Source organism: Cupressus sempervirens, chromosome 1 (genome assembly GCF_028749045.1).
Source record: "Cupressus sempervirens isolate cs-2001-9-10 chromosome 1, ASM2874904v1, whole genome shotgun sequence".
NCBI lineage: Eukaryota > Viridiplantae > Streptophyta > Pinopsida > Cupressales > Cupressaceae > Cupressus > Cupressus sempervirens.
Window position 1 is genome coordinate 334757235 of NC_143118.1, and position 12506 is coordinate 334769740.

The following is a 12506-nucleotide window of genomic DNA, read 5'->3' on the forward strand; positions in this document are numbered from 1 at the left end:
GCATTACTCACTGTGTTTTTCTCCCGTTTTGGGCATCCACATCATATTCGTGTCCATAGTCTCTTGGTCTTATGGTGCTTCTTTTATATCTTTCATTTGATGCTTTAATTTTACCATGCAATCATAAGCAATTTATTGAAGATTTGAATTGAAAAATAAATTAAGTTATTGTTATCAATTTTCGCTACTAAGCTCAATTAGGTTGCGCTTGTATGTTTTAGATGAAAAATAAAAGGTCGTATGTTTTAGATGAAAAATAAAAGGCTGTATGTTTTAGATGAAAAGTAATAGGTATGTTTTGTCTCTGCTTAATAAGATTTATCTCAGCTAAATCGCATTCATGTGCATAACGAAAAGAACAAAAGATTAAACATGTTAAATTGCTTATTCAAATGCATAGCATAGGAGAGAGTGCAAAGGATCTTCAAAAAAAGTAATCATTTTTGAAGACTCAAATGAATAATGTCTCACACAAGTCGTGGGATTAACCATTACTAGCCAGATGAAAAAGTACATTGTACATTTGAAGATGCTTAAAATAAGTGCATAGGTAGTGAAGGGTGACTTATCATTGCCGGAACGAAGAGTCTGTCCTAAGATGCTTTGTCTGTCTCTAGTCTTCTCGCTTGCCTTGCATCTAGCTTTTGTCTCCTTGCTGCTCCTAAACTGCCTGCATCTGAGAAAAGAAATGTTGTTAGATCAAATGATCTAAGCAATTCCAGGTCATCATACACTAGATATTATGCATTTGCAAACCTAGAGTACAAGAATACTATGCATATTAAGAGCTTGTGTCACAGATGTCTGAAAAAGCAAGATTCATATGCTCATTTTTATTTAACTTGTTTGCCTCACATGTGCAGATATAGGCGTCTATCCTATACCACGCAGGATCAGATGGGCTCCCACAATGGTTCAGCCCAACATTCTATAGGATCACAAATGAAACATTAAAGGGACATGTATTTCATTGCATGAAACCTTTTGTTTCATTTCCATCAGCTACAATAATGTTATGAATACAAATTAGTAACATGCTGAAGAACAAAGAAAACTGAACATATGTCTGCTATATTATTGCAGTATAATGAAACAGAGCATAGCTATGAGTGTTACAAGACAATAGATCACAAAAGCACTCCAAGTAATGCATGCTACAGATTCAAGGGACAAATGTTTTATAACTTGCAACAGAAAGATCCCATAGTAGCAATAGAGATGCCTTGTTTCCACATTGAAAGACAGTGGTCATGTACGTGCATTGAAATGATTTAAGACAGTCATTGTAAAAGTGACAAATCAGCATAACATCAAATGCACATTGCAGGGCAGATATCAGAAGTAAAGAAAAAGTATTTAACACTGCAGTGCCACACTGAATATTGCTTTGTATGAATATTACAGAGGAAAGTAGACTAAAGACAAAGAGCTACACAAAGAAATCAGAAAACACACAGAGCCATCACAGAGTGAATGAAAGATGAGCCATGAAAAGTAATGATCAAGGACAATAGCAAAAAAACTCATGAAGCAACAGTGATATTACAGAGGAAAGTAGACAAAAGACAAAGAGCTACACAAAGAAATCAGAAAACACAAAGAGCCATCACAGAGTGAATGAAAGATGACCCGTATCATCAATACAATATCTACTGCATCTATAAGATAATATGTCTCAAGTGCAAGAACAGTTTTCATTATGGAAATGACAAGTTCCAGTTTTGCATGAAGAAGTTTTCATTTAATGGAAAAAGAGCCAAAGTACTTGACGAATTACTACAATTTGGAGCAACCATGATATCTGATCTGAATATAGTGATATGGTATCTATTATTGTTGTAGTACAGTGAATGTATTAAGAGCAACTATATAGAACAATGGTCAGCAATTCAACATGGTATGTTATTGTGGAATTTTACAGCAATAAAAAAATGCGCTATATATTGAAAAGCAACAACTCAATGCTATGTGGGCACGTATTACAAGAAAGAATGCTAAGTATCAATGACCAGCATCACTAGATCAGTATCATAGTGATAACAAAGTGACAATGCTATACCAATTTTACATTAAACATGATTCTTGGCGTACATTAAATTGACCATCATTCTTCAACGACAGTATCTAATGCATCTATAAGATAATATGTCTCAAGTGCAAGAACAGTTTTCTTTATGGAAATTACAAGTTCCAGTTTTGTATGAAGAAGTTTTCATTTAATGAAAAAAGTGCCAAAGTACTTGAAGAATCACTACCAATTTGGAGCAACCATGATATCTGATCTGAATATAGTAATATGGTATCTATTATTGTTGAAGTAGTACAGTGAATGTATTAAGAGCAACTATATAGAACAATGGTCAGCAATTCAACATGGTATGTTATTGTGGAATGTTTGAGCAATAAAAAGATGCACTATTTATTGAAAGCAACAACTCAATGCTATGTGGGCACGTATAACAAGAAAGAATGCTGAGTATCAATCACCAGCATCACTAGATCAGTGTCATAGTAATAACAAAGAGATAATGCTATACCAATTTTACATTAAACATGATTCTTGTCGTACATTAAATTGACCATCATTCTTCAAGGAGTAGTACAACCATGCCCATCATTGGGAAATGAGACTGAAGACAGTTCCTGCTATGAACTGCAAGGATACACGTGACAACAATATGGAAATAAGTCTTCAAGAAGAAACCTATCTGGAGACTCAGAAAACAATGAAATTGCAGAATACAACAGTCCATTGTTTAATGTTTTCACAGTTAAAAATGTCAAATATCTCCTAAATGTACTGTACAAAAACACATTCATTCAATCAATCAGATGCATCTTCAAAATGACAATCATATTCAAGGGAGTTTGAGGAAACTGTTACCATGAATGGAGTTCCAATATTGCTTATTTTTCACAAATGAATAATTGTTATGTATTCAAGATAAGCTAAAATTAAGCAGCAGTCAAGTATTGCCATACCCAATACACTTTGGTCAGATTCAAGACATCTTAGGACATAGCAGACATGCTCAAGGCAGTAACCATATCCTGAAACACTCAACAAGCAGGTGAATCAGAGAAGTGTCTCTGTCATCAAGGATCAGCATTTTGAAATGACAAGGACAAAGAAACATAGAGGTCAAATTTATTGAATCCTTCGTATCAAATAAGAATGAATCAAGTCAAATATTTATCTGCTTCAAGACAAGTTGCAGCTACAAATGATAACATCAGCTATAGTAAGTGCAACATCATCATTAGTGTCATTATCACAAAGGGGAACTCAACTTGCACAAATGACAAAAGCTACCAACATAATAGCTACCACATCTGTTACATGACCACTTCAATAGCTCATACAAGAATGAGTTTTACTTTTATTAAAAAGTGGAACATATCAACAATCAGCATGCACTTAACAGTGTGCAAAGTTGAAATGATGAAGCTACAGAAAATGAAAGAAATAATGATACATTTAAATGTCAATAGAAGGACACCAAGGTCAATGAGTTTGTCAAGAGCATAAGATTTTCAAGAAAGGGTGTCGAAGCCCATCAAGGAACATTCAATACGAAAACATGCTATAATGAGATTTGCCAACTGCTTCAGATCTCATCTCAAAAGCATTAAAAGAGCAGGTAGAGGACGTAAAGTGCAGCAAGGGTTCTAAAATTACAAAAGCCATGCTAGCTACAGTTATGTGGCAAAAGCCTCAGAAGGATATTACAAACCCTCAGTATTCCAGCATATCAGATGGAAAATAAAAAAACCTTGGGCCGTTTTTACTTGGCTGGAAATAAAAAAGAAAAATGCATCAAAGAACAGGACATCTACAATAATGCATCACAGAAAAGGACATCTATAATATACCTGCATACAGATTTTAGATAAGAACATAACATCACAGCATGAGAAAGAGGGTTTGTATCCTGCAATGAATGGAAGAAATGTCCAACAGAAGGAGATTTCCCCACAAAGCCACAGAGAAATAAAATAACAGAATACACAGCCAACAGATGGGTGTTCATACCCTGTTTTCTTCAACATCTTCTTGCATATAAAAAGATATAATGACAGAAAGCTTCAATATATAACAGAATCGGCCTCAAATTTCCAAATGGAGCATATAAAAAACAACAAAAACCTCATTTGAGAAAACTAATATGCAGAAATATGAGGTGTTTTCAATACTTTTCTAGGTAGGAGTTCAAAATATCTGTTATAGTGGATGGAATTTGTGTCAAAGCTTCAACCAAGAAATTCCCAGAAAATCTCATTGAAGACCTTCATTTTTTCTAGCTCAAACCAGCACAGGTCAACAGCTTACAAAAGTTTCAAAAATTAAAAATATTGAAATGAAAAGAAACTTTTGTAAATTTTTAATACTGTAGCTTCAATTCTTCTGCTACAAAATCTGTTACCATGGCAAGTACAACTTCTGTGCAAGTTCAAACTATAACAACACAAAATTGCTTCAATTTTGTATGTTTGACATTTCATAAAACAGTTGGCATGCGATGAATAAATTCTGATTTCTAAGTCTGCAAGATTTGGTTATTTGTAGTTAAATGATTTTGCAATCACAATTATAGCAATACATAATAACTCTTCTTTTCCCCAATCCGACAATGGTATTCTAATTTATGCAAATATAAAATCTTTGCATACAACATGCAATTATTGGGATTCGACTAAAATAACATTTATCAACAATGATAAGCTCAACCTTTGCTGGATCCTTCCCTCTAACTTGCCTCAGTTCTTTGTCCAGTGGTCCCTTCCTTTCCACCTTTCTAAAGATTTCAAATGTTTTTGGGCCTTATCTCAACCTCATATCATATGGGGCATTTGGAAAGAACACAACAATAGGATATTTAGAAACAGGTTAGAAACAGGGCTTCTGCTTTAGTTGGCTCTTCTATTTGTATGCTCAGTCCCATAAACCGTGTTGGTTTTTTTGTGGACATTAATATTATTATCTTATCTTATCTTATCTATCTTATCCCCTAAGGTGGCCTTCTTCAAGATTGAAAATGCTATCCTGGAAAACCTTAATTGTATTGGTGGTGGATTCTCTAACCTAAATTTGGTGATTGAGTCTATGCAAAATGCAAATCCTATTAATTGCAAGAGAAGGGAAAGCAGGTGACTATTTTCCTCCAATTGACTGTTGCAAAGCTAACTTTAATGGGGCAGCTAAGGGAAACCCTGGGTCGGTAGGGTGTGGGGGAGTGTTAATGAATCACTTTGGCCAATGCCTTGCTGCGGTGGCACTTCCCTTGAGAAAGCAAACCAGCCACTATGCAGAGGCGATGGTGGTTCTTCAAGCCACCAGAATGGCTAAGGACATGAGTATATCTAATCTTTGGCTGGAGGGTGATTCAAAAAATTTTATCAATTGCTTGAAGGGGATATCAAAACCTTCATGGACTATTGATTATATAATTCAAGAAAATAATGCATCCTTAGCACTATGGAGAATTATTTTATATCACATGTATATCGTGAATCCAACAGTACTGCTGACTCTATTGCTAATGTGGCAGTGAGACTCAATCAAAAGATGAGTTGGCAAGGTGATGTGTCCCTCCCTACAAAGCTCATTTCAAGTATTAATTATGATATGATAAATGGCAAACAGGGCACTATTCCAAATGATGCCAATGGTTCCTCAAGGTAAAGGTTTTATGATTACAAGGCATTTGATAGATTGCAGTGACAGGCATTGTAATGATTTCCCTTTTTGCTCACATGTTTTTTGGGTGAATTTGATCGCCTTCTCATTTTTCATTGACAACCAGTTTATTTTTTGACAAGTGCATGCTTCATTTTCTAGTTGGATTTTTGTTGTGTGAGTTGCAAAACAAAAATATGGGTGGATAATGAAGACGTAGGGAGCCTCTGAGCCTTGAGAAATGGCAGACAAGAACCAAGGTGTGGGAGATTTTGCATGATGGAGGTTTGACGCCCTTCGTGGAGACGCTGCATGGTGGAAACCCTGATGTTACAAAGATTTTCCTCAGGAGCTAGAATGAAGGGACTTTGAAGGGACCCTGGATGTCTTTGGGAGGAGTGTTATTGTTGCGGAAGATCTCATATCCCAGGTCACAGAAATTACCATCATGGGGAAGAAATTTTATAGAGATAGGAAGATTTCTGAAATTGTTGTTGAAGAGTTTCCTAAAGATAATGAGAAACACGATGCTTTGATTAAGGACGGTAAGAATTATTAACCTCCTAGTTCCATAAAGAAGCTTTGGAGGTTTGTGTTGAGAGCCATTGTTTATTATGTCACTCTAGACAGAAGATTTTCCTGTATTTGCACCAATCACTTTGTCTTTTTGAATCATTGTAGACATTCTATCAAAATCTCAATTCCCTTTCATCTGTACACTTCTATGAATACCAATATCAATGGGATTAGGGAAAACGTGATTATTAACCCTCCTCTACATGATGGCTTCATGCTTCTTATTTATGAATATATTAAGGTCCATTCAAAGGTGAAATCTATTTGGGATAAAGAGGAGTCTGGGGAAGAGTATGAAGATTCTGATTCCCAACAGGAATTTTTGGAGATGGGGGATAGTGAAGGCATGCACTCTGAGGACCTTGAGGCTACTACCACCAAAGACAAAGGTAAGGGCTCCTCTTCGAAGCTGTAAAAACTCTATGTATTCTTTGATAGAATTTTGGTGCCAATGAAAAAGTTGCTATGTTTCTTTGTTTATTTAGGATTAATTTTCAGAGTACATTAAAAGCACAGGAAAAATAATGACACATAACTCCAGCATTATTCATAATTTATATAGAAAAGAAATACAATTAACATAGATCAATGCCACCACAAATTCAGTTAAGAAACCTGATTTCTCCTTAATGTAACTTCTTTGTGCTTGCCGGCTAAAGGGATACCTAAATTAAGAATCAAAGGCAGCTCTTCAACTCCATGCCTCCATGATTACCCCCTATGCAGGGCAAAGACAATATTATAACAGCCAGGAGTTAGTGCGAGATTCACCAATAGTGTGAGATTCACCAAATGCGAATTGCGGCTAGGTATTAATGGACGTCCAACTATAAACAATCACCGGTTGCAATTAGAGGGCCGTTTGCATACAATTTCGCCCAGCACATCTATGTCTCCAAAAAAAGAAAGTAAATCCACAGGCTCAACGTCAAGTTGATGGAAAACTTATACGCCAACCCTTCCTAGTATGAAACAGCAGTCACCAATACCTTGAAATGTATAATAAATTGATTGCCAATATGCAACCAATACAGTCAACTTTCTTCAGAATATTGATCTCCGTAGCCACAGTGATTACAGTTGGAGAAATACAACAAATCCACTATACTTCAGCAGTGGAAAAACACTTCTTAGCTACAGTGATGAACAGTACAGAAGTTGGGCAACTTAACTATACCTCAGCAGCTAAATTGCAAAAGAAATTTCAAACCCTTATACATCAGCAAGGGCATACAGTTAAGAACCCAAGAAAGAGCCACAAAGGCACAAAATAAAATATATAATCAAGTGTGTTTTTTCCCAATGAAATGAGCTCTTATTTATAAGGCCAAAGTTTCCCTAAAACTTCACTTCAGAAATTGTGGAAGTTTCCCCAAGAAACTCAACACTTAAAAACTTTCCAACTTTCTTTTAAGAAATATCTCTTGAAGTCATTATTATAATAATATAAACATTATTATAATAATATAAACATTATTATAATAATGCAATTCACCAACTGATGAAGCCACCCATTGCACTACCAAAAATAGCAACTGTCGCAAATAGAATTACTAAAAATAGCAAGTCCACAATTGAGACACCCAAATCACCCTGTTCGCTCACGAGGGTCACTATGATGAGCTAACTCCATCAACTGTGTAAACCTGCCAAAATCGGGAACATTACAGTCCTCCCTCCTCAAGATTGCTTGTCCTCAAGCAATCCGACATCATACAAAAACCTCCACCGAAATTCCATAAAAAATAAGTAATGTCACTGTCCTCACTGAACCAACAGAATGCCAAAACCATCAACAAAACCAATAACATGACCTACAACACAGCACCAAGTACCTATGCGGGTGATGTAAAGGTCGAAATATCACTAACATGCCAATCCTTAGGAGATCTCAACACACTCTCCTTCATTATGCCTACCCAATCATCCTACAGACAAACCTACTTAGGTTCAGACCAACTTTGTACCCGATGCAAGTCTTGAACATGTGAGTCAAATACCAAACTATAAATACTCATCACCGTATAAACCCTATCATCAGTATGATCATCTTCATCAACATTCTCATGCTACTATGATGACTCATGCTCAATCACATCAGTGTAAATCCACACACCACGATTTTCTGCTCCCTTTGGCCTTAGCATACAAGTATGACCTTTAGAGAAAGGCCACTTGCACCAAAAGCAAAGTTGACACCCCCTCAAATCTTCTCTAGAAGTGTCATCAGATCTCCCCACTAACTTGCCCTTGTCCTCAACAACTGGAGGGGACTCCTTATCATCAAGCAGAAGAGCAAAAGATTTCGAAGCAACTTTACTTCGAGAAGAGGACTCCAAGTCACGCACCTTCCTCATCACTAACTATAGAGAAGATGGGTCCAATGACTTCACCTATCCATGGAGTGGCTTAGTCAATCCCTCCATCGATAACATAACTCGTCTGCGCTCCGAGATATCATAAACCATGACCGAAAGCCTTTGGAACTCACTGATGTAATTCTCCAATCCACCAAACTGCTTCAGTTGAGCCAACTCATGGAAGTACACCTCCGGATCCTTCCTATCAAATCTCTCGATTAGGCGATCCACAAACTCCTAATAGGAAGTGATCTGATCATGTCGCAAATAAACTAACCCATGATACCACTAGTCATGGGCAGATCCGTCCAGATGCAACACTCCAAATCTAATAGCGTCCACCTCTGACATAGGACGCAAAGCCAAATATGTGTCGAGCTTGTGAATCCAAGCTCGAGCTGTAACTCTTCCAGTGCCATCAAAGTGCTCCAACGTCATCTTACTGGCAACTTGTTGCAACTCAGTCTGTCGAGGTCGTTGTTTCTCAAATGCCAACCTCACTCTAGAATGCTCCCATTTTTGAGTCAGGAACCTATCAAAATTCAAATGATCTTTAATAGCCTGTGGTAAAGCATCCCACTCCGTAAAGTGCGCAAGCACGTCATCAACAAAAGGAGTGGCCTCAAACTCAATACTGACCGCATCCACCTCAGGTCTCAAAAACATGGGCCTCTGCAACCTATCATGAGTGCCAGTACGTATGTTAGCTCTATCAACTAATCCACCACAATCCTCAACTCGAACTCAATCTACATCTCTGTACCTATCACCATTTCGAGTTCTATCCTCGACTTGAGATCTATGAGAACCAACAAAACCATCCCGAGCTCTCTCCCTACTCTGTCCTCAAGGAAGTGCTATCTGCTGCAAAGTATTAGACAACTGCTGTAGTACACCTTTCATCTGCTGTTGTCCGGCTGCCAGGTTCCTAAATGTTTGCATAGCCTCACTATCAACCTCAACATCTCTAACTCTGGACCCACCTAAACTACCTGGACTACCAACAGAGCCAAACTGTATCTCTCATTCACCTTCCCTAGGTGGAGAAGTACGTCCTCTTCGAGTGTAGTGCATACCCAACACAAACCTCATATCATTAGCGATGATATAAGTATCAAATCAAATACTAACTGCACTTTAAACCAAGAACTGACCAAACTGAGCCCAATTCCTGTAGGCTAGCAAGAAAACACTCTGATACGACTGTAAAAACTCTATGCATGCTCTGATAGAATTTTGGTGTCAATGAACAAGTTGATATGTTTCTTTGTTTATTTAGGAATAATTTTCAGAATACATTAAAAGTGCAGGAAAAATAATGACACATAACTCCAGCATTATTCACAATTTATATAGAAAAGAAATACAATTAACATAGATCAATGCCACAATAAATTCAGTTATGAAACCTGATTTCTCCTTAAAGTAACTTCTTTGTGCTTGTCGGTTGAAGGGAAACCCAAATTATGAATCAAATGCAACTCTTCAACTCCACGCCTCCATGATTACGTCCTATATAGGGCAAAGACTTTTATTATAACAGCCAGAGTTCGTGCGAAATTTACCAAATGCGAATTGTGGCAAGGTATTAATGGACGTCCAACTACAAACAACCGCCGGTTGCAATCAAATGGCCATTTGCATACAATTTCGCCCACCACGTATATGTCTCCAAACAAAGAAAGTAAATCCACAGGCTCAACGTCAAGTTGAAGGAAAACTTAGAGGCTAACCCTTCCTAGTATGAAACGGTAGTCACTAATACCTTGAAATGTATAACTCGATTGCCAATATGTAACCAATACAATCAACTTTCTTCAGAATACTAATCTTCGTAGCCATAGTGATTACAATCGGAGAAATACAACAAATCCACTATACTTCAGCAGTGGAAAAACACTACTCAGCTACAGTGATGAACAATAGAGAAGTTGGGCAACTTAGTTATAGCTCAGCAGCTAAATTGCAAAAGAAATTCCAAACCCTTATACATCAGCAAGGACATACAGTTGAGAACCCAAGAAAGAGCCACAAAGGCACAAAATCACATATATAATCAAGCGTGCTTTTTCCCAATGAAATGAGCTCTTATTTATAAGCTTTCATTGGTTAAAGTTTCCCTAAAACTCCACTTCAAAAATTGTGAAAGTTTCCCCAAAAAACTCAACACTTAGAAACTTTCCAACTTGCTTTTAAGAAATATCTCTTAAAGTCATTATTATAATAATATAAACATTATTATAATAATATAAACATTATTATAATAATGCAATTCACCAACTGCTGAAGCCACCCACTGCACTGCTAAAAACAGCAATTGCCGAAAATAGACTTACCAAAAATAGCAAGTCCAAAACTAAGACCTCCAAAACACCTTGTCAGCTCACGAGAGTCGCTATGATGAGCTAACTCCATCAACTGTGTAGACTTTCCAAAATCGGGGACATTACAAAAGTGTCCCTTGAAGATTGCCAACGAAAGGTAAAAATGAAAAATAAATAAAGTGATTATTTCCTCTAACGAGGAGTACAATGAAGAGGAAGAGGATAAGAAGACGGATAGAGAAGAGCAGAACAACTGCAGAAAGAAAAAGGGCTTCCCTTCACCTGCAACGAAAAACAAAAAACAAAAGAAAGTTGTGTCAAAGACTCCGCAAGAAGAGGCTAAGAAGGTCACCAAAGAGATTCACTTAGAACCTTCCCAAGAGCCTTCTATGGATAACCACTCTCATTCCCCTATTAGGTATCAGCACAATGAAGCTGGGAATTGCTAAAGAGAAGTTGAACCTAGCTATTACAGGTAAGGAGATTGGTGGTGTTGATCTCACGCAATGTATTGACCCTTCAGTGTTAATTCTAAGCAACTCTAGCAAAGAACCAAAGATGGATGTCCTTACGCTAGGAATAGCATGCTGGATAATTTTAGGTCAATCAAGTGGTTATTTCATTAGATCAATGATATCAATGGTACGATGAATGCCCTTGAGAGCAGGGTAAATAATCAGAAGGAGACTGATAGTATTGAGGGGGATGGGTTGAATACGGGGTCTGTGATAGATATTGTTGCCTTTTACAAGTTGAAGGCCAAAGTCTTAGATTTAAATGGCAAGGTTTCTAGCATTGAGAATACTCTCAAAGGCATCGTTGATCAAAGCTTTAAGATCTTGAAAGCTTCTAATGAGCACATTAAAATCCTCATCAGCAAGTTGGAGGGTACCTCTGAGGACAAGGCCATTGTCAAGATTTTGGATGATAAGGAGGAGCAAGTTGATAGTCAGACTGGTTCGGGTAAGAGAACCAGATCCACCACTAGGAAGATGGCTTCTACTGTCATTGCAAAGATCAAGAAAATCAAGCAAGCAGTTGAGAGGATGGATAAGCTCAAGTTGGAGGTCGTTGAGCTTCTAAACAATTTGGGTTAGAGGATGTGTGTTATTTGGAGTTTGTGTTTTCCTTGGTTGTTTGTCTATTGGGTCTTATCCTTTTGCTGTTATATTTCCTCGCTAGATTTCTGTCTTCTGGATGGCCTTGTTTTGTTTTGTCTTGTCTCTCCTTATGGGTTGTAATGTTATAAATCTTTAGTCCTCTTTTGTACAAGGTTTCAAGGCCCTTGCAAAACTTATTTTCTCTTAATCAAAAATATTTACCAACAATGATGTGAAATCTAGTGAAAATCCAAATATTAAATTAGCTAGTAAATCAGTTGCAAGCAAGTTTGTATTGATGAGTTTGGCATTGATCATTCCATTTCACACTCACATGTCCAAACCCTTAACTACAGGCAAGTTTGTATTGATTAATTTGGCATTGATCATTCCATTTCACATTCCCAAGTTCAAACCCTTAACTTCCACACTAGATTACTTTGGTGTGGTCTATACTCAACGCCATGAG

At 37.1% G+C, this 12506-nt stretch overlaps 1 long non-coding RNA gene across 1 annotated transcript in view; it reads right to left on the reverse strand.

The window, feature by feature from the left end:
* Positions 1 to 366: 366 nt before the first annotated feature.
* The window catches only part of LOC149577554 (uncharacterized), a 55636-nt gene continuing 43496 nt past the window's right edge, over positions 367 to 12506 (reverse strand). The window contains exon 3 of the long non-coding RNA XR_016353222.1: positions 367 to 676. This is a non-coding gene — a long non-coding RNA (uncharacterized LOC149577554). The remainder of the gene's footprint in view (positions 677 to 12506) is intronic.